The sequence below is a fragment of the Rattus norvegicus genome, chromosome 4 (genome assembly GCF_021556685.1).
Source record: "Rattus norvegicus strain SHRSP/BbbUtx chromosome 4, alternate assembly SHRSP_T2T, whole genome shotgun sequence".
NCBI classification, from domain to species: domain Eukaryota; kingdom Metazoa; phylum Chordata; class Mammalia; order Rodentia; family Muridae; genus Rattus; species Rattus norvegicus.
In genome coordinates, this window is record NC_141537.1 from 60,719,084 (window position 1) to 60,739,747 (window position 20,664).

The 20,664-nt window shown below is 45.4% G+C and overlaps 1 protein-coding gene and 1 long non-coding RNA gene across 6 annotated transcripts in view; both read left to right on the forward strand.

The window, feature by feature from the left end:
- Mkln1 (muskelin 1) overlaps positions 1–20,664 on the forward strand; it is a 311,316-nt gene that overhangs the window by 103,616 nt on the left and 187,036 nt on the right. Inside the window, 4 exon segments of the mRNA NM_001429298.1 lie at positions 6,582–6,682; positions 16,285–16,414; positions 17,917–18,060; positions 19,041–19,191. The gene's annotated coding sequence lies outside the window, so the exon portion shown is untranslated.
- Positions 1–20,664, forward strand: part of Vamp5l (vesicle-associated membrane protein 5 like) — a 174,337-nt gene that overhangs the window by 103,616 nt on the left and 50,057 nt on the right. For 2 of the 5 annotated variants that reach the window (NR_190445.1, NR_190447.1), the window contains 2 exon segments: positions 6,582–6,682; positions 16,285–16,414. This is a non-coding gene — a long non-coding RNA (vesicle-associated membrane protein 5 like). 5 annotated transcript variants of the gene reach the window in all.

Sequence of the window (20,664 nt, forward strand, 5' to 3'; positions counted from 1 at the left end):
GTTCTAACAAACATATTCTAACAATAGTAATGTGACCGGTGACGTCAGAACAAGAAAGACACCCCACTCCCACGGGTGTCACTACATTCATCATTTTTGTTCAAGTAAACATGTTAGTCTCTGCTAAAAAAGAAGTGAATAGTTAATTTTCCTCCCAATCAGATTCTGGTAACTACACACATGAAAGGTTCTAGGACTTGGCTTTAGGTAAGACAGTTTTGTAAAAGGTCGATACAGCTTTTGAATATACTTGGTATCTGGGCCTCATAAAGTCTTCTGAATATGTTACTTCAGAAAGTCATACCTATTGGCAGTCTGTCACACTCTTAGAGCTGGAGTGGCCTCAGATGATTAACCCATTTGCCAGTGTCACAAAGAGTTAAAGGGATGTTGAGATTTTTGGCATCGAATGCAACGAGTTAAGTGGACTTTGGCTACAGTGCAAACAGTGCTTCCCCGCTGGATACATTTTTAGCATGTGCTGTAGGACCAGCAGGAGTAACTGGAGAGGAGCTTGGGTGGACAGAGTGGGGAGGAGCCGAGCAGGCAGAAAAGAGAGGACAGCGAGGTAGAAGGCGAATTCTAAGCACCCTTGCTTTCTCCGCGTGTGGTGGGAATTCCGTCGGTAATTTTTGAAGGAGGAAATGCATGGAACAGATAGGGAAGGAAGTATGTGTGAATACCCAACTCAGAGCGTAGGTCCGGCCTCACAACAGGGTTGTGTCACTTTCCCGCGACGCGGCTTTGGCAATCTGTGAAGATGCACGGCTTTGGGAAGTGATAAGCTTGACGCTTGTTTATTTTTATTTCATGTATACAAGCATGTTGCCTGTGTGAATTTGCGTACCCTGTGCACGTGTGTGCCTGATGCCCTCAAGAAACCAGAAGAGGGTGTTGAATCCCCGGGAGTGGAGTTACAGACTGTTGTAAGCCAGCAAGTAGGTACCGGGAACTGAGCCTGCCCCTTCCCAGCACCCACATGTTGCCATAGAAACATCTGCAACACCCGTATCAGGAGCTCGACCACCCCTGTCCTCCGTGGACGCCTGTGCATCCCTGTACAGTGCTCCTGGCCCACATACATGCAAAACTTAAAGCTAATAAATTAAAAAGAAAACCAAGTTGCTAAAAATTTGGTTTAGAGTTTGTTAGACACTTTTTTTCCAAGATTGTTTTTAATCCCAAATGTAAATTCAGTGTTAGTTTAGGAACACAAAATTTTGTCTTGGGAAGAAGTTGGTTTCCTCAAAATTATTACTTATTGAGAATTATACTTTATTCAAATGAGTACATCTCCTGTCTTTTTTCCTTTTTAAAATTATAACTGGGGAGTAGCTGCTCAACTGTAAAACACATTTGACCTTTGTGGGCTGAGAAGAAACCGGCAAAGGTTTAGGGAAGATGCCTTAAATATCATGGCACAAACAGCACGACCAGAATGCTAACTTCTTTCCTAGAGCTACTACGTTCTAGACATCATTTACTTTCAGAACACGTATAAAGGAGCAACTGTCCCCGAGAATAACCTCGGAGAGAAAGGTGAAGAGGAAAAGGAGCAAGAGAAACCCAAATCTGTTTGTTGGCTTGTTTTCTCAAGCTCTTGCTTATTGTGAATGCATGAATGTTGCCACACCATTGCTTACGCATCTCCAGGGGCCCTCCTGGCCCACTGTATCCATGGATCCTGAATCCTCAGATACAACCAACAACATTGACGATATTGGTGGTGACGGTGGCTGTGGGGGGTGGTGAGGAGGTGCTGCATAGATCCTGAATATTCGTGATTTTTTTCTTATTATTCCTAGACAGTCTAGCATCACAACAGTTATATACAATATTTATATGGTGTGAGGTGTTGCAGGGTATCTAAAGAGGATTTAAAATATGCAGGAACATGTGCATCGGATGTGTGCCCATGGCATGCCATTCTGTAGAACTGACTTGAGCATCCTCATGTTTTGGTGTCCCGGGGAGATACGGTAACTAACCCCATGTGGGAATTAGGGGACCTTGCTGCAGATCTGAAGCCTTGCTTCTCAGAAGCTGAAGGCGCTCCCTGGCCCAACTTATGTTCTAAGAAACTTATCTCTTTCTGATGATGTCCCTTAGGAGTGGGAAAAGGTGAACTCAGACAAGGTATGTCCTGTTTTACATTGTAAATCTATAGCTCTTTCCTTCAGTGACTAGCCGGCCATTCTTAAATCTCGCTCTTGTGTGCTGAGGAGTGTAACATCTCTGTCCCTGGAGATTACAAAGGAACTTTGCTCTTTGCCCAAAATACCTCTCTCTCCCAGAGCAGCTTCCTCTCCTCTGAGAAATGCTGTCATGTCAGGCTGCACTGCCCTTGAACCAGACAACTTTCTCTGCTTCTTTATCTGTCTAAATAAAGCTAACCTACATTTGCTGTCTAATTCATTCAGATGCTTGCCCGTGCTATTTAAAGTACCCCTCCAGGCCCCTGAGAAAAACAAGATGCTTTCTCGCCTTTAAGGAACTTTAGGTTTGCCGGTCATTTAAGGGATTCAAGAATCTTAAGAATCCATTGAGCCTTCTCTGACTGGGACTTGATGAACAAAGGAATGCTTCAGGTTTTTAGTTCCACACAGCATCCATTGACTTGTGCAGTGCTGGGATGAGTTGACAGAAAAAGAAGGAGTTGAAATGTAAGCTTGTGTGTGTGTGTGTGTGTGTGTGTGTGTTCCAAGTTTCATGAAATCTAACTTTTCTGAAGATGAGCCTGTCATTTTTCACTGTGGTCTCTAATGACTGATTGGGGCACCGTGGGTTTATTTATCCCTTTGGGAACAACTGTGAAAATTTAAAGACAGCTGTCATCTCAGCAAACTGAATTTGCGTATTTGGTTTGTTGCTATCTCTCCTTTTGGCCTTCATGGGCCATTTCGTTAGAGAACCCTGACTCCTCCATGTCCCAGAAAAGCAAACGGTCCAGAGATCATTGCAGAACAGAATTCCACTGTGAATTTATAAAAGACTGGGCTCAGAGGCCTGGGATTTGCTGTTTGTTTCTTCAGATCCAGAATTTATGGGTTTTTTTTGGCTCGCCCGCCTCACGGGAGGGTAAACGGGTACGGCGCGCTTGTCTTAACCATCAGGGCCCCACTGCTCCCTTCAGCTCACGCTTGTTATCAGCATCCACTTCTTCAGCCAGGATGCTGTGACGTCCATTGCAGGGAGTGAGTCAGAAGCCACAAGCTAACAGGTCTATTCCTTTCCTCTGTCACCTAGGAAACCAACTCATCATCACAGGAAATGCAGGCCCGATGGGGAATGTGCCCAGATCAGGTTAGAAAGCTGGCAATGAGGTTTTCAAAGGAGGTCAAATAATAGTGTGCAGAATCTTGTTCTGAGGTGGGAAGTGGACCCAGCCTCAGAAGTGTGGGTGGGGCCTGTGGGGAGGACTAGCCAGCCAGAAACAGCCAGAAAAATTAATCAGCTAAAAGCGAGCAAGATGTCTGTTTTGTAAGAACTTGTCCAAGGGTAAGCGATATATAGACATGGTCTCGTGCCCCCAGCCAACAACAGCCCTTTGGACTCAGTAGTTGAGGGTCTTTGAGGGTGGGTACACTTATACCACGTGTAAAATGAGAAGAAGAAATTGGTAATCCACCTAACTAGGCTTTCAGTGGTTGGAAGTAATCCCACTATATGGTCATTATTCCTTGAGTTTAAAAAGTATGGGTGTTATATTTCCCCAGAACTACGTTTCCAGGAACCACAGCCCGATTTCTCCTAGGCTTAGTGACTGTCAGTTGGTGCTATGTTTTTCTTGACTTTATACCAGTGGTCCATTGTCTCTGGTATATACCTCTGACTGATCCCAGTATCCAGACATCAGTGTGTATCAGCTGGATACGGCTAAGGAAAACTACCTGTTCTTTTTCATGTTATTTGTGAAGCTTGTTGTTTCTAGGCAGATTTACACACCCATTGCTTTCTGGGCGAGAGATCCTACGTCAGAGCCCAAGCATTCTCCCAGAATTTCCTGTTCTACACACAAAGGATTTCTGAGTGAGAGACAAACCTCAATCATCATGTGGCCCAGCCATCTCATTTTTCATATAAGAGAGGTGAAGTCTAAGCTTGCATAGTGAAGTGGTGTATAGATTGGTGGCAGGGGACTTCTTCCTGCAGTAGAGAGAAGAGATAGCAAGTTAGATGGGAAGCTCCAGGCCACATAGCTGCTTCTCAGGCTGTTAAAATCGGTGAGCTGCTTTGGTTAATGTATGGAGTCCTAGTTGGGAGGGACAGGTGGTCCACCATGGTGGGTTAGTCCATTCCAAGAGTATGGTCCTCCACCGTGAGTACTAGTTAAACAGGGAACAGTGACAGCCCCATGTTTGTACAGGGGAGTGCAGATCGGTGATAAGAGTTCCAATCGTGACAATCTTAGAAGAGTTGAAGGACCTTACACTACTTAGCCTGGAGCCTAAAGGGTTTCTTATGGGAGAGGTAGGAGGAGGCATTGTCAGGTAGTTGAAGGGCTGACTTGAAGACAGCTTAGATTTATTCCATATGCCTGGAAAGACAATGAAGAAAGAGGTGGCGGAGTTTAGCGCCATATTAATAACGTTCTGAAATTTCAAGCCAGCGAAGTATGACGGCCTGATCAGAGGACAACAAAAAAGGCACTGGTGTCATAGCAAAGTAACTGACAGGGTAGTAAAGTAAGCCACTGTCCCTGCAGGAGGTCCAGGATTCAGTTGCTCCTCCAAAAGGACTTGGAGGGTTTACTGAACACCTAAATGCCACTTGCTCTCGGCACTAAGGATATGACCATGAATGGTAGTCACTTCCCACAAGGGGCTCACGGTCCACTGGGAGTTCCTGTGAGCTCCCAGATACCTAGAGTGCTGAGAGACTCACACAGACAGAAGGACGGGCTACAGGTGCTCAGTATTCGTTGTCTGTGTTAATGACGACAGGGCTAGCTGCTGCAATCTACCTAAGAAGTGATCTCATGGCTGAAGAACACGGGAAGGTTCTCTTATCATACAGCCTCCAAGATGTGTAGTACTCCTTCTAGTAGCAGCAGTTCAAAGACCCCAGGCTTCCTCTCTTGTGACTCTGCCATCTTCAAATGTGCAGCCTACAGAGTCATTTCTAGGCATCCCCACACTGCTGGCGAGTGAGGGAGAACATGGTGTGCTGGGGTTATGGGTTTGGGCTGAACCAGGAAGTGATTCTCATGTACTCTGCTCATATTTATCTCCCGCAATTTGGTCCTGTGTCCACACCCAGCCAAGAGGAAACTTAAAACATAGTCTTGGTTTGGGAGTCATTCAGGGGTGGAGTGTGCACTCCTAGCAGTGGCAGCAGCAGCGGCAGCAGCAGCAGCCGCCGCCGCAGCAACACCCACACCATGACACACGGCGTGAGGTAAGGGGCACAATATATTTCCAGCAGAAAAGGAAGCAGATTTTGATACCCCAGTGACAGATCGTTTACAGTAGCCAATTCTGAAATTCCCTGACTATGGTGACATAGTAAAAGGGAGGGCTGGGCAGCATCAAACCACTGAACTGAGAATAGGACCCCCGTTGAAGGAATCAGAGAAAGAACTGGAAGAGCTTGAAGGGGCTCGAGACCCCATATGTACAACAATGCCAAGCAACCAGAGCTTCCAGGGACTAAGCCACTACCTAAAGACTATACATGGACTGACCCTGGACTCTGACCCCATAGGTAGCAATGAATAGCCTAGTAAGATCACCAGTGGAAGGGGAAGCCCTGGGTCCTGCTAAGACTGAACCCCCAGTGAACTAGATTGTTGGGGGGAGGGCGGCAAGGGGGGGGAGGATGGGGAGGGGAACACCCATAAGGAAGGGGAGGGGGGAGGGGGATGTTTACCCGGATACCGGGAAAGGGAATAACACTCGAAATGTATATAAGAAATACCCAAGTTAATAAAAAAAAAAAGGGAGGGCTGGGATCTCCATTTTATTTATTGGTTTATTATTTAATATTATCTTCTTGGTTGTCTAATGCAAGTCATGTCTTTGTGATATACACCATATTTTGGTATATGTGTACATTGTAGAAAAGCTAAATCAGGCTACTTAACATATATGTTCCCTCACATAATTATATTTTTTCAGAGATGGGACAAGATTTTATAATGTTTTTATTGAGGGCAATGTCATCATGTCCCGTGTTTCTGTCGTATCTTCCCATGGGAGGTCTTCTACTCAGGATATATTCAGGGACATATGTTTTGCTTTAATCTGTGATGGTATGGACTGACTATAGGGTCTAGCACATGGTTAAAAAAAAATACTACCATGGAGCACCATTTCCAGCCCTGAGGATATCCTAGCAGGTTGGAAAAAGTGAGGTAGAAAACCGAACAGACTTCCTGTGTGAACGGGGATGCTGTGTGTTTGTATTTGCTAGCATGTAGGAAACAGGGGAATGGTATGTGAGAAACCATGGAGACCAGGGTAAGGGCAGAGGGAGGGAGGACGGCAGCATTACTGGGAATGGAGCCTCATGCGTTCATTTAGATATCTTCTTCTTTTCTATTTATAAAACTGCATAATTAAAAATACCTCATTCTGTTGCAGGAGAGCGTTCCACTGACTGACCTCTTTTTGTTTTCAAATGAAGAGAAGCCAAGAATAGGACGGCCTAGGAAGGTGAGCTGCGTAAAACTCGTCAGACTGAGGTAAAAATCATGTTGAATGTGGAGCCTTTCTTGTTTTAACAAGTCTGTACTTGGCTAATTAGAGCTTTCAATAGAACGCAAAGAACGTTAGAGCGATGACCTGGCTTTATGTGGGATCATCTGAAGGATTCCGAGGGCTTTTCTATTAAACATCTTTGTTGGTTTTCATAACAGCCTTGTCTTAGCTTTCCTCCACTGTAACAAAATACCTAAGATAATTAACTTATATAGAGAGAAGGTTTATCTTGGCTTGTTGTTCCACTTTGCCCCAGTCTTGGAGCCTGTGGTGAGACAGCGCTCTGTGGTAGGAGTGAGAGACAGAGGGAAACTTTCCACCTCTCGTCTAGGAAGCAAATAGAGAGAAGGGTGAAGGTCCCATACTCCCTTCTGACGGCCCTCAGTGTTCTGAGGATGTCCCACTAGACCCTATCTGGCAAGTTCTCCACCTTATTTTAGCACTACCTTGGGACCAGCCTTTTTTTTTTTTTAATTTAACTGTTTATTGATTCTTTGTGAGATTCACATCATGCACCCCCATCCCAATCATCTCTCCGTTCCTGTGTATCTATTCTCTGCCATTGCAACACTCCTAAAAGAAAAGAAAGTTAGAGAAAGGAAGGAAGGAAGGAGACAGAGAGAAAGGAAGGAAGGAAGGAAGAAAGAAAGAAAGAAAGAAAGAAGGAAAGAAAGAAAGAAGGAAAGAAAGAAAACACAGTATAGAAAACATCTTTTTGTGGAAGATGTAATATGTGACGGTGTATCACACAGTATACCCCTCTGTCCACATACCTTTTCTTGTAAATGTTCATTGTGATGAGTCGTTGGCCTGATTCTGGGACTCTGGCTTCTGCTGTGATCTTCACAAGGACTCCTCTGGGATATCCTGTTGTTACCCTGTGTCATGGAGATCCTGGAGCTTTGAATGTACAGGACTGGCCTTGGGACTACTCTTAACAGTTTAGATATTTGGGAATCAGTCAGTGTATAAACTAGAGCAATCTCTAGTAATGATTAAAACTAAAATTAATTTTTTGTTTGGTAAGATATTTTTACAGACATGATGTGAACTTGTCTACAAGTTCATGCTGGCATATTAGCCAATCCCTTTTATTTCTGTGCAGTCTCATCACTAGAAGAGCAGTGTAGCAAAGCTTAGTGCTCCGTAGTGTTCCCCCATATATTTTCTTATTAAATCCTTCTATCAGCCATCAACAAAGTAACAAGACCCATGAAAAACTGGGTATGTAGGACTTTTGATATAGAAAGCATTCTTACCTATCACTAGTTGAAACAGACGTTTTTAAAGATCATACAAAGAGACTGTAATGTTAATCCAATAAATTTTTAGAAACTTTTTTTTAATTTGGTTTTTTTGAGACAGGATTTCTCTATGTAGCCCTGGCTATCCTGGAACTCGCTTTGTTGACCAGGCTGGCCTCGAACTCAGAGATCTGCCTGCGTCTGCCTCCTGGGTATTGGGATTAAAGGAACATGCTACCACTGCCTGGCTTAGAAACATTATTTTTTCTCCTTAAAATGGAAATAAAGGAAAAAACATCCCCAGTTAATTGAAAAAGGTACACGGGCCATTCAAACAGGAGCCTTGATCTGTTTCTGGGAAAGATATTAACTAGCACAATCTTAATGTAAATTCAGAAATATATTAAGATGTTGAAAATAATCCGTAACTTCCTTCTGCTAATTATCATGATAAGAATGTATAGTGTATCGCAAATGACATTAATATAAGTATGCTTCTGAGTCTAGCAAAAGATGGGTCAATGTCACAGTAAGAAAATGGAGAGGAGCTGGGGAGATGGCTTAGTCCATAAAGAAGGTCCTATCTAAGCTTGATCCCTACTTTTTTTTTTTTTGTTTTGTTTTGTTTTGTTTTTTGGTTCTTTTTTTCGGAGCTGGGGACCGAACCCAGGGCCTTGCGCTTCCTAGGCAAGCGCTCTACCACTGAGCTAAATCCCCAACCCCGATCCCTACGTTTTTAACTCCCATGTGGAGAAACTAGGTGCCGAGGCACAGACTTGTAAGCCCAGTGATGGAGAGGCAGAGACTGGAGGCATCCAGGGCCTTGCTGGCTACCAGCCTAGCCTAATTGGCAAGTCCCAGGACACAGCGAGAGAACCTGTCTCATAACTCAAAGTAGGACCACTCCTGAAGAATAGCACCCGAGACTGTCCTCTGACCTCCACCAGGACACACACGTACACATGCACACGCATGTACACATGCACACACATTACACACACACAGGGAATTATGTTCAAGAACTATGCAAAGAAGAAAGACATCGGGAGTTAGTAAAATATGCAGAAATAATGTGTATGTGCTTTAAAACCAGTGAAGTCTGAAAGACTGTTAATAAGCAAAGCTGCCAAGAGTGATTTAAGGTCGGAAAACTAAGTTGGTTCCTTCAAAGCCTTAAGCCTAAGCTGTTCTCTGTCTTGCCAATCTATTCGACTGGGTCACTTCATTCAAAGGAGACCAGTTAATACAGACTGAGAATTGCGAAAGGCAGCCGCTGGGGAGCACTGCCAAGTGCCTTCCATTTTAGCAGCTCCCAGAAGAACTGGAAGGCTGTTTGCATCAAAGTGGCCTTGACCCTACGGAACCAACCCACTCAGCAAAGGTTTCAAGCATCTAGGAACTCACCTGGCTTCTAAAGGCTTGCAGTGGAATTCAGCCCTCACCTGAATTCGCATTTGGGGTCTAAGTATTTTGTGTTGATACTCGACTCCTAAGGAGGCATTAGGATGAGTTCCCCCTCTTAAGATTTTTTTTCCTCTTTTTTTTTTTTGCAAATATTATTTACTGCACAGGCCCACCAGTCTATCCCAGTGTCTTCAGTCTCTCTTTCTTTCAGGATGAGCCAAATACTCTTGGTAGAGCCTAGCCCGGCAGAGGCCCTGGGTCCAATCTCCAGGGTAGATGAATGAACCATTTCTTCTTACCCGCGTGCAGCTTTGACGACTTTTCTCACACGTCGAGCCCCGGTCTCTGGTCTCTTTATTTTCATCAGAAGAAGCCGGCGGCGCCTAGCAGCACACTCGGCACTCTCCAGTGCTTCCAAATTATCAGACAGATGGGGTTATAATGTTATAAAACAGCCAGCACTAAATACAGGCAACATGATGGTGACAGAAGAGTAGTTAGCCAAGGCTGAAATTAACAACAGCCAGCCAACACTGTTGCTCTCTACTGGGGCCAGGGACACTGAAATTCTATGGCTGCTCCCCCAACCCCCCATTTTTTTGAAAGGTGACAGGATGCCAAGCTGCCAAGAACTCCTGTCTTTGCTCATACTGCTCTGCTGAAGTACATTTGAGACATCAACCATCAAATTACACATAAATATGTAATCAACTAAAGTTATTTTTAGCTAGCTCAGAGGGTTTACATTGACGGAATGGGCTGAGGCTGCCGGTTTGATCCTTTGCCACTAATTTGACACATGAAGGAAATTCATCACCTAATTGTCTGTCCCTACACTTGCCCTGGTCACAAACGTGTGATCTTCCGGTGACCTGGCTATACTGTGGAGGGGACAGGCATATCATTTCAGGTACAACCGTCATGAGGCAATGCAAGTGTCAACCTTCATAAGAACGAGTGGCCTTGGAATCTTCCATCTCAAAACCTCAATTAGCCATTCAGAAAAGAGAATATGCCTTAGTCATATGTTCAGAACCATTTCTAATATATTTATAAGCGCAGGTTGGATCACAATGTTCTCAAATGTAAAATACTTCTTAAAAAAAAAAAAGAGGCTCCCCCTCCCCCCTGCTAATGGAGAATACTAGAAAACTAGAGGATGGGTCCTGATTCCACTCACTGCCTGGACAATCAATTCCTGCTGAGTTTGTGCCCTGAGATTTGTCGCCTGCAAGCAGGTCTGCGTAGCTGGAGGATACCACACAGCTCTCCAAGCACAGGAGGAGATTCACAACCCAACCTCTGGGGAGAAGAAGGGGGAGGGGGAGAGGGGGAGGGGGAGGGGGAGAGAGAAGGAAAGCAAGCAAGCAAGCAGGAAAGAAAGGAAGGAAGGAAGGGAGGGAGAGAGGGAGGGAGGAAGGGAGGGAGAGAGGGAAGAAGGAAGGAAGGAAGGAAGGAAGGAAAGAAAGAAAGAAAGAAAGAAAGAAAGAAAGAAAGAAAGAAAGAAAGGAAAGAAAGAACCAGCTCCTATCTCCCTCTGTCTCAGGATCTGCTTCCCCTCCCGAGCCCCAAGCAGTTCTGGGGGGAAAGAAAACCAACCTAAAACATCATGTCCCTGCCTCCTAAGCTCTGGTTTTCAGGGCTCCTTTGAGGCCTGCCCCCCACTGCTTCCCTCTCCCTGGCGAGCCTTGTTCACCCTGTTCATCTGAGTCAGCCTGTGAGTCATCTCACTCATTAGTGGAACGAACGCCTCTCTATCCCCTGAATCTCTTTGTTTCCTTGCATCTAACTGGTTTTCTGGCAGCCCCCAAATCCAAAGACAACCTTGAAGCCGGAGGGTGGCTTGCTACCAAGATGGACTGCTCAGTGGAGAGACTGGCAGAAGGCCTGTAGAATTAGGATGGAGATGCTGGTGTACACACTGTGGCTCAGATGGGTGTCAGTAACCAGCACCCATTCCCTGTCCATCTGTAGGACCGCACAAGGATTATTGGAACTCGGTGCCCCTCCATCCCTGCCCCCTACTTCTTTCTCTTTTAGACAAGAGTCTCATTATACAGCTCTGGCTGCTCCAGAACTTGCTGTATAGATCAGGCTGGCCTCAAACTCACAGAGATTTGCCTGCCTCTGCCTGCCAAGCGCTAGGTTGAAGGGAGAGCAAACCACACCCAGCTATCCTTCCTTTCTCTTTCTAGTCTTTTCATCCTCTCCTCCCAATCCCCGGCCCCCTCCCTCTCACACACACCCATGCACGCGCGCACACACACACACACACACACACACACACACACACACACACACACCTTTTCATGATACCAGGGGAAAGCTTATGGATTGTTTTAGTGATAGACAGGAAACGGCAGTAGGTGTTCTTAGATCATGTGCTATCCTTTCTCCAGTTCCTGCAGACACGTGTGTCTTTCCATCACAGCTCTCCTGATATTACACCCCACACTGCTTTCCCTCCTGCGGGGGTGGACAGGAAAGGGTGCATGAGAGACAGGGTCATCCCAGTCGATGCCTCCTGGGTCTATCCAGACGCCCAGTGAAAGGATGCTAATAAGAACTCTAAATTCACTTGTGGAAACAGCAGCACCATGGCATCTTTATTAATTCATTAATCTTAGAGCCCTTTGTAAAGTAGAGAACATTCGACTTGGCTGAGTGTGACACTTTTCATTAAATCCAGCAATTTAGTTTCGAAGGGCTCCTTAGAGACCACCTGCTCGAGCCGTCCTGCCGGCTGTGGCAGAGCACCTGTGTGGAGCGAGTGTGGCAGAGGCTGCCCCAGGACTGCACTGTAAGGTCTGTGCGTGCAGTCACCTGGGGGGGGGGGCTGGCTGAGGTGCAGACTCCAGTTCAAGAGGCCCAATGGAAGGCTGTCCTCTGCACATCTGCACTAAGTTCCTTGGAGGTCCCACTGGCCCAGGGACCACACGTGGGATACCAGGACTCCAGCGGCTCTGTGGAAAGCAGAGCAAGGCTCACTCTGACCCTGAGAAACAACCTGTAGCTTCGGGACACTGCCCTCCACATTCCTCCTCCTCAGCTGAGGACAAGGCCCAGACAATGCAGGACTGTTCCCCCTGATGCCACCCGCTCTCTCCTATCTCCACTCCCGGTCGGGGGGTTAACATTGGAAGATTTACGTTTGGGATTAGTACAGATTTTTCAGCCTTGACTGTGAGATCTCATCTAGCTCGAATTACCGGGAAGCTTAGAACTCGCTTAGGCAGAACTTGAATAACAATAAACTGTTTCTTTGATTGTTACAGGGATCTCTGTTTATTATTTGGAAGGCCCATCTTTTGCTTATTTTTCTACTGTTTTTCTTTTGCCTTTTAATTATTAACTTATTTAATTACTAACTTAGGATAGCCCTTTGTTACAATAATCAGGAGAATAAAGTTCTCTCCCCACTTTTTATTTTACTTTATTAATCTTGGAGTTTAGAACCTTAGCTTGTAGACAGACATTAATTTTCTTGCTGATTTAATCAGGCATGGTGACACACACACACACACACACATACACACATAGCTGCTGTGTTCAGGAAGCTGTGTCAGGAGAGCAATGTATAACTTGAGGCTACCCTGAGCTATCCAGTGAATTCTAGGCTTGCCTGGACTACAGGGTGAACTCCTGTCTCTCTTCCTTACTGATCTGAGCAAGCCCCCTGTGTGGTACAGTCCCAGCTCTGTGCTGGAAGTGAAGATGGCTGCATATCTCGGGAACTGTCAGGCGTGAAGAGAAAGTACCTGTGGGGCAAATGCAAACACAGGCTCTGCTAAGTTTGCTCTCAGAGCTTCTATTTAGCCAATAGCTTTAGTGAGCCTCACGCAAGGCACAGGTGACAGCTGTTGACGACTTCCAGTTTTGTTTTGTTCCACACTTAGCTTGGTTTTGGCATAGAAGCAAACACACATTTATTGGGCACTTGCAAGGGCTCTCTGTTGTGTCCTCGGTTCTGGTTGTGATTCTGCGAATCATAGGGTAGAGTTAGAGGCTGCCCATTAAGAGCTTCCTCTGGGCGCTGGAGAGATGGCTCAGTGGTTAAGAGCACTGACTGCTCTTCCAGAGGTCCTGAGTTCAGTTCCCAGCAACCACATGGTGGCTCATGCCCATCTGTAATGGGATCTGATGCCCTCCTTTGGTGTGTCTGAAGACAGCAGCAGTGTACTCACATACATGAAAAATAAATAAATAAATCTTTAAAAAAAAAAAAAAAGAGCTTCCTCTGTAGAGGAGCCAGAGGTGCCAGCCTTTTGCCCCCTCCACCTCGCACTAAGCGGTCAATGGATGCTCTCTTCTCCCATTCCCCAACTCCTAAGGATCTAAGTGTAAAACCCTCATAGCACCAAGGCGAGAATGACTGGGCAGCTCCTTCTCCTCATTGGCTCTTAGGTCTGTTGGAGCAAGGCTTGTTAAAGTTCACACACGCGTGCGCGCACACACACACACACACACACACACCTTTTTCAGTGCTAGAGATTGAACCTGGAGCCTCGTCCCTGTTAGGGAAACTATCACTGACCACATTCCCACCCCATTTTTTTACTTTTTGGGTTTTTTTCTGTCTGTGTTTATGTGCACATATATATATATATATATATATATATATATATATATATATATATATATATATATATATATATGGATATGTGTGCACATGAGAAGAGCAGAGGCTGATGGGAGGTGTCTTCCTCTATCTCTCCCCACCTAATTCATTCTCTCACTGAATCTGGAGCGCGACGATTTGGCTAGACTGGCTGACCAGCAGAACCCAGGGGTCCTCCTGTCTCAGCGCTCCCACTGTTGTGATCATAGGCACACATCGCTGAACCTGGCTTTTTCCGTGGGTGCTAGGAATCCAAACCCAGACTTGGTGTTAAAGAGGCAAGACCTAAGGGGCCATCTCTTCATTTTTTGAAACAATATCACTGAGTTGCTAAAGATAGCTTTCAACTCTCTCTATAGCAGAGGTTGACTTTGAACTAACCACCGTCCTGCCTCAGCCTCCCAAGTAACTGATTCCAGACTTGACATCAGGCCTGGCTCTGTTTTATAGTACGATCTGTAAGAGTAGTTGTATTGTCATTCAGACTGGCCAGTCTTTGTATCTACTTCACCAAATATTTTGTATCATTCCCCCATCTATGGTGTTTAATGCATTTATGTTATCTCCACTACTGCTGGGGGGGTGGGAAATACAATAAAATTTAATAGTAAAATGAAAATATCTAAAGTTTTGTTTTGTTTTGTTTGGTCTCTGATGGGTTTGGGGTTTTGATAGAATCAAAGTAAGAAACATCTAATGGAAAAATTGATCAACTATCCAGGTAGAGAGGTACCCTACCCTTCCTGGTACCCCTGTTCTTCCTTTTTTTTTTTAATCTCTCACATAGCTGCCTTATAGGTCCTGCCACTGAGTGGATGTAAAACGAACAAGTCAATATTATCGAATCCCATGCCTTTGCCAAACACTGTGCTAAGTGCCTTCACATGCATTTTCTCATTTAATGGCTCCTTTGCTTACTTACTGCAGTGGGGAAAGTGGAGCTGGGCCATTGGTTGCTCCCCACCCCCTCTGTCTGAGCTACCCTTCTGCTCACCCTGGAACAAAATCCATTCTTTCTGCAGCTCATCCTCGTCTATGGCCAAAAGTTGGTTTCTCGTTTCTAGAAGATGAAAGATGTGATGATTTAGGAAAAAGTGAGTAGATGGGGGCCCAAGGCTATATGCTACCTCACACCACACCCTGTGCCCTTGTGGGTGGGCTCCTGCCTCTAGTGAAAGGCTTCTCTCAACTTCTGGCTTCTCTCCTAGATCAGCTATCATATTCTGTGGGACAAGGGTCCACGTTCATTCACCCACTCCCTTTGATATCCGAACATATGTTATTTACCACAACCACTAACCCAAGCCCCCTGACACAACAAGACAATCCTGTCTCCTGGAGACACTTGGCATGTCTTAGCCATCCCTGAGACAGCTGGCTGTTTCTCCTCAGACTATGATTCAGATCCTGGATTCCCCTAGGAAAGGGTTGCCTGGGTGAAATTGTACCACCAGCAAGAAAGGAATCTTCCAGGACTGCAGGGGAGAGTCCACCTCTGTATCTCACCCCATAGGAATGGCCCTCCAGCTGCTGGCATAGCCACATGGGCTCAGTCCCAAGGCTGGTTGGTGCAAACCTCCTGGGTGGCTTACAAAAAAAGGAGGCAACCCGGGCTAGGCAAAGGTGAGCAGAGGCAGTGGCCCATATACAAAAGTATTCCCAAACACAGTGGCCAGCAGCCTGTGTTGCCATGCCTGGCATGTAACGAAGTTATAGCTGGACTAGGCTGGATGAGCTTAGGTACCAAGCCAAAGAAGACCCTAAGGCAGGACCTGTTCACCATCAGTGTGTGGTGATATTTCTATTCCAAAGGTTTCACCCATTCTCTCCTTTGTGCAGTAGGCATCTGAGTAACTGTGGTGAGCACTGGGCTAGAGGTAGGCACATATCTTGTAAGATGAAGGTAATTAGGAAAATGTGGGAGAGACATTTAAAATTTATAAACAAACAAACAAATCCTTGAAATTGCAGAAATAAGAGCATAGCCTCCCAAAAATGTGCCAGAAGTTGTACAAAAGGGTGGTAAGGTGATTACTTTTGGCAACAATGTACTGCATCTGGAAGGGAGTCTTTTTTTTTTTTTTCGGTAGAGCAGAGGACCGAACCCAGGGCCTTGCACTTGCTAGGCAAGCTCTCTACCACTGAGCTAAATCCAGAACCCCTGGAAAGGAGTCTTAATGAGAGATTCCCTAGCCCAGTGTGGTGGTTTGGATGGGAATGTCCCCCATAGGCTCAGACGCTGTTCAGGAGGTTCTGGAGACGTGGTTTTGTGTGTCCTGGAGTAGGCTTTGAGAGTATAACTTACTCATGTCATTTCCAGGCCATTCTCTCTGCTTACTGCTTGCTGTTTGAGATGTGCGTCTTCACACATTCCTACCGACGTATCTGACCGATGCTGCCAAGATTACCTGATGGGATGGACGCTAATGCCTCTACAACCAGAAGCCCAAGTAAACTCTTCTATAAGTTGAATTAATTATGCTTTTTAAAAAAAATCTTTATTTTATGTGCATTGATGTTTCGACTACATGTATGCCTGTGGGAGAGTGTCAGAGTCCTTAGGATCGTGGCTACCAATAGTTGTGAACCACCATGTGGGTGCTGGGAATTGAACCCGGGTCCTTTAGAAGAGCAGCCAGTGCTCTTAACCACTGGACCACTCCTCTATATCCCCATCATGGTGCTTTAATTACAGCAAAGGAAAAATAACAAACATAACCAGGTTAGTCAGCGGGCACACTGATGACAGATCTTCCTAAGGGCAATCATTAGTGGGAGGGCTTACCCTGGATGGGACAGCACTCTTCTGTGGGTTTGGGTCTTGGACAGGGTAAACGTAGAGAGGGAGTTGAGCACAAGCAAGCAAGCATGGTCCATTCTTTCTCTGCTCTTGGCTGTGGATGTAATGTGTCTAGCCGCTTCAAGTTTCTGCCTTGCATCCCGTGCAATGATAGACTATAATCTGGAGTTGTGAGCTAAAACAAAACAAAACCCATTTTCTCTCCGTATGTTGCTTTTTGGTCAAAGTATTTTATCCCAGTAACAGAAAAGACATGAGGACCGGCAAGAAGAGGACATACCATAGAGTCAGGAGCAGGATGTAGTACCAAGTTGTAGAGGCCAGGGAGGAATATAGGCACAGAGCAGCCGCAGTCAGAATGTGCAGGGAGAAGAGTGAGAGAGGATGTATCTAGGAGGTGAGCTGGCTCAAACAATAACAGCCTGGTCTTGCTATCTGAAGTTTACCTTCAGGCAGAGGGAGCCACTAACTGTCCTAGTATGAAGGAAGGACACTGGGTGATTTTTGCACTTGTGTGTGCGTGCGTGCATGCATGTCCCTCCTCTAGAGACTGAGCTTTGCACATATATCACACGGCTTCAGTCCCAGTCCCATGTTTTGGTTTCAATCAAGTTTTATACAAATGTTTAATGGGAAAAATTATGAGTTTATTCTTTTATTTCTCATTAATAATATTTTTGGGTTTTTATTTGGTAAATTCTAAAACAAGATGATTATTTCAAAAGAGAAATCCGCTTCACCCTGCCTCTGACTTTTCCACCAGACGTAATCAGAATCCTAGAGGAAGTCACAAGTTAAAGTTAGGACTCTGTTCATAGTCGGTTCTGTTTCTATAACATCCAACATACAGTGTCCAGCCCAAGTACAAAACATTTTAGGAGGTTGGGGATTTAGCTCAGTGGTAGAGCGCTTGCCTAGCAAGCGCAAGGCCCTGGGTTCGGTCCCCAGCTCTGAAAAAAAGAAAAGAAAAAAAAACATTTTAGAATTAATGGAGTACCCAAGTTGTGTCCCTTCTGCATAGCATTATATGGAAATTAATATACACAAGAGAAAAAAAAACCTGATAGATGTAATCAAGTTCAGACATTTTGGTTCTGATATCTTATTTTTAACTTATTTTAATTGGCATGTAATGCTTGCTTGTATTTATAGGGTAGCGTGTGATTATTCAATCCATACATGCAACGTGCATATATCAAGTCAGCAAGATTGGCCTTTCTGTCTTATTGGACATCTGTCATGCTTCTGTGTCTGGAGCCTGCAAAGGCCTCTCTTCTAGCTCTTTGTAAATGTGGAGTAAGTTGTGAAAACCATATTCACCATGTTATGTTATCATTGCTTTCTAACTGGTGTCCATTATTCAGTCTCCCTCTGTCCCACATCTCCTACCTCCAAAGCCTCTTTCTACGACATGCTATTATGTTATGTTTTCAGGAATCGATTATACGGAGGAGAATGGGTGCACAGTAGTACTAGGGCCAGTGTGGAGGATATTGCAGTACCTAGAAAAGGAAATGATGTCGATCCAAGCTTGCCAAGGGCAGCAGGGATGCAGAGACGAGGGTCTGAGAGGCACAAAGCCGGTGCTCCAGGTAGGGCCAGAGATGTTCTGATGCTCCAGGCTTTGGTGGGCAGGGGTGGGGGGTAACGGGCAAGGAAGGAAGACCTGTTGGGCAGAGCCGAGGGCAGAAACCCTTCCATTCCCCTGAGGACCTCCTGGATGTCACTGGAGCTGGGGACTTTGCTGTGCAATGCAAAGGAGGTTTCATGATGAAGTCAGACCCTGGCAGCTAGAGGGGATGGGGCTCTTAACACCTGCCAGACTGTTAAGACCGAATCCGTGTGGAACCTAGGCTGCAAATGAGAGGTCTTCAGTACCTGCAGCCAAGCAGGGCCTGACAAGCTGTTTCCATGGAGACACAGAGCTGTGTGCAGGCGTAGGCGGGTTGATCCATTCCAGAGCCTTGGGTCACAAGGCTGTAGCGAGCTAACAGGAAGAAGGTGTTATCGATCAGGAAAGGATGTACAAAGCATTGGCAGCTAATTGAGGTTGTGTTGTCATAATTCTGGATTAAGTTTAACAAATCAGGGTCCTGTTGGCCCCCACTTAGCAAGAGCACAAGGAAGCAGACACTAATTCAGGCTAACTCTGAATGTGCAGACACCCAGCCCAAGCCACTCTGTACCCTTGAGCTCTTAAGTAGCTACATATCTCTTCCAACTGTCGGAGACACAGACAGCAACCGGGGAGCTAATCTTTTTTTCATTTGTCATAGGAATGGCAGAAATATTCAGGAAACCTAAGCCCGACTCTTGAAAAAAAAATTCAGATGCTGGCAGAGCCCCAAAATGGATATTGGGAAGCATTTTGAGAACTACTGTTCACAGAGAGCACAGAGAGAAGCTTCCAGCACTTTGGAGGCAGAGGTCAGGTGATTAGCGATTCGTTTCTCGCTGCAGCCACATGAGACTCTATCTCAAGGCAAACACTAGCAAAGAGGAAGCACCCACATTTGTGGTGTGTGCATGCATGTGTGTGTGTGTGTGTGTGTGTGTGTGCGTGCGTGTGCGTGTGTGTGAGTATGTGTTAAAAGAGACATAACATGAAGTTTATCTTTGGATATTTTTTGGTTTTTGGTTTGTTTGTTTCTTAAGACAGGGTTTCTCTGTGTAACAGCCCCAACTGTCCGGCATCACTCTGTAGATCAGGCTGGCCTCAAAAAAAAAAAAAAAAAAAGAGAGACCTGCCTTCGTTTGCTTCCAAAGTGCAGGGATTTAAGGTGTGTATCATCACTGGACATTTTTAAGTGTATAATTTAGTGGCATAAAGTACACACATGATCTTGGACTGGGGGTGTAGGTCATTGGTAGAGCTCATGCTTAGAATACACCAGCAGTGGGGTCCAGGTAGCCCAGTGTTTCAAAAGTATGCTTACAACTTTGTGCATCCCTCACTACTGTCTACATTTTATTTTGGTTAAGTAACAACTCCCCATTGGATTATACATCAGTTCATTTTATGTTCTTATAACAAAATACCGGAGGCAGGACACTCTGTGTTATTTAGCTCAGGGGTCTAGTCATTCAAAAGCATGATGCTGGCATTTCCTTGTGTTGGACCTCATGGTAGATGGCCTCACAGTGGCGGATGTGCATGTAGAGGAGGTCACATGACAAGATGGGATTCAGTAAAGCAGCATCAACCTGCTTATATGGGAAAAGTCCCCACACTCTGGTTATTTGTCACTAGGCCCTACCACCTTATCACTGCCACACTGGGGACCAAGCCTCCAGTACATGAATGATCGTATGGGGGACAACAGACTATATAACATGCCCTAAAGATGTTGAACAGTGTGGTCATGCTACAGAGTGCTCATCTGCTAGCAGAATGATGGTTAGCGCGACGGTTAATCTTAACCGTCAGCTTGGGATTTAGAATCAGGATGGCTTGCCTGTGAGAGTTATCTAGCTCAGCTTTATTGAGAGGGGAGAATTCACCCTCAAGGCAGATGATACCACCTCATGGGCTGGGGTCATCTGAGACTGAACACAGACATCCTTCTGTCTCTGCGTTCTGACTGTGGATGCTGTGTGACCCCCACCTCAAGCAACTGCTGCTGTCCCTTCCTGTCATTGTAGACTGTGTCCTTTAGAACTGTAAGCCCTTCCTTCCTTAAGTTGCCTTTGTCAACATTTTGTCACAGTAGTGAGGCAACTAATACAGTCAGGCCACTGCGGGTGAGAAAACCAGATTAAGGCTGTTTTGGTCAGTTGCTATTAATTCGGACATGGAGGTAACAAGTGTTGGTATAAAGGTCCCTGTATAGTGGGGTGAACTTGATAAAGCTGATCTCTGGGAGGAGATTGATTTTAACTCGTTAAACTGATGAAATGGAC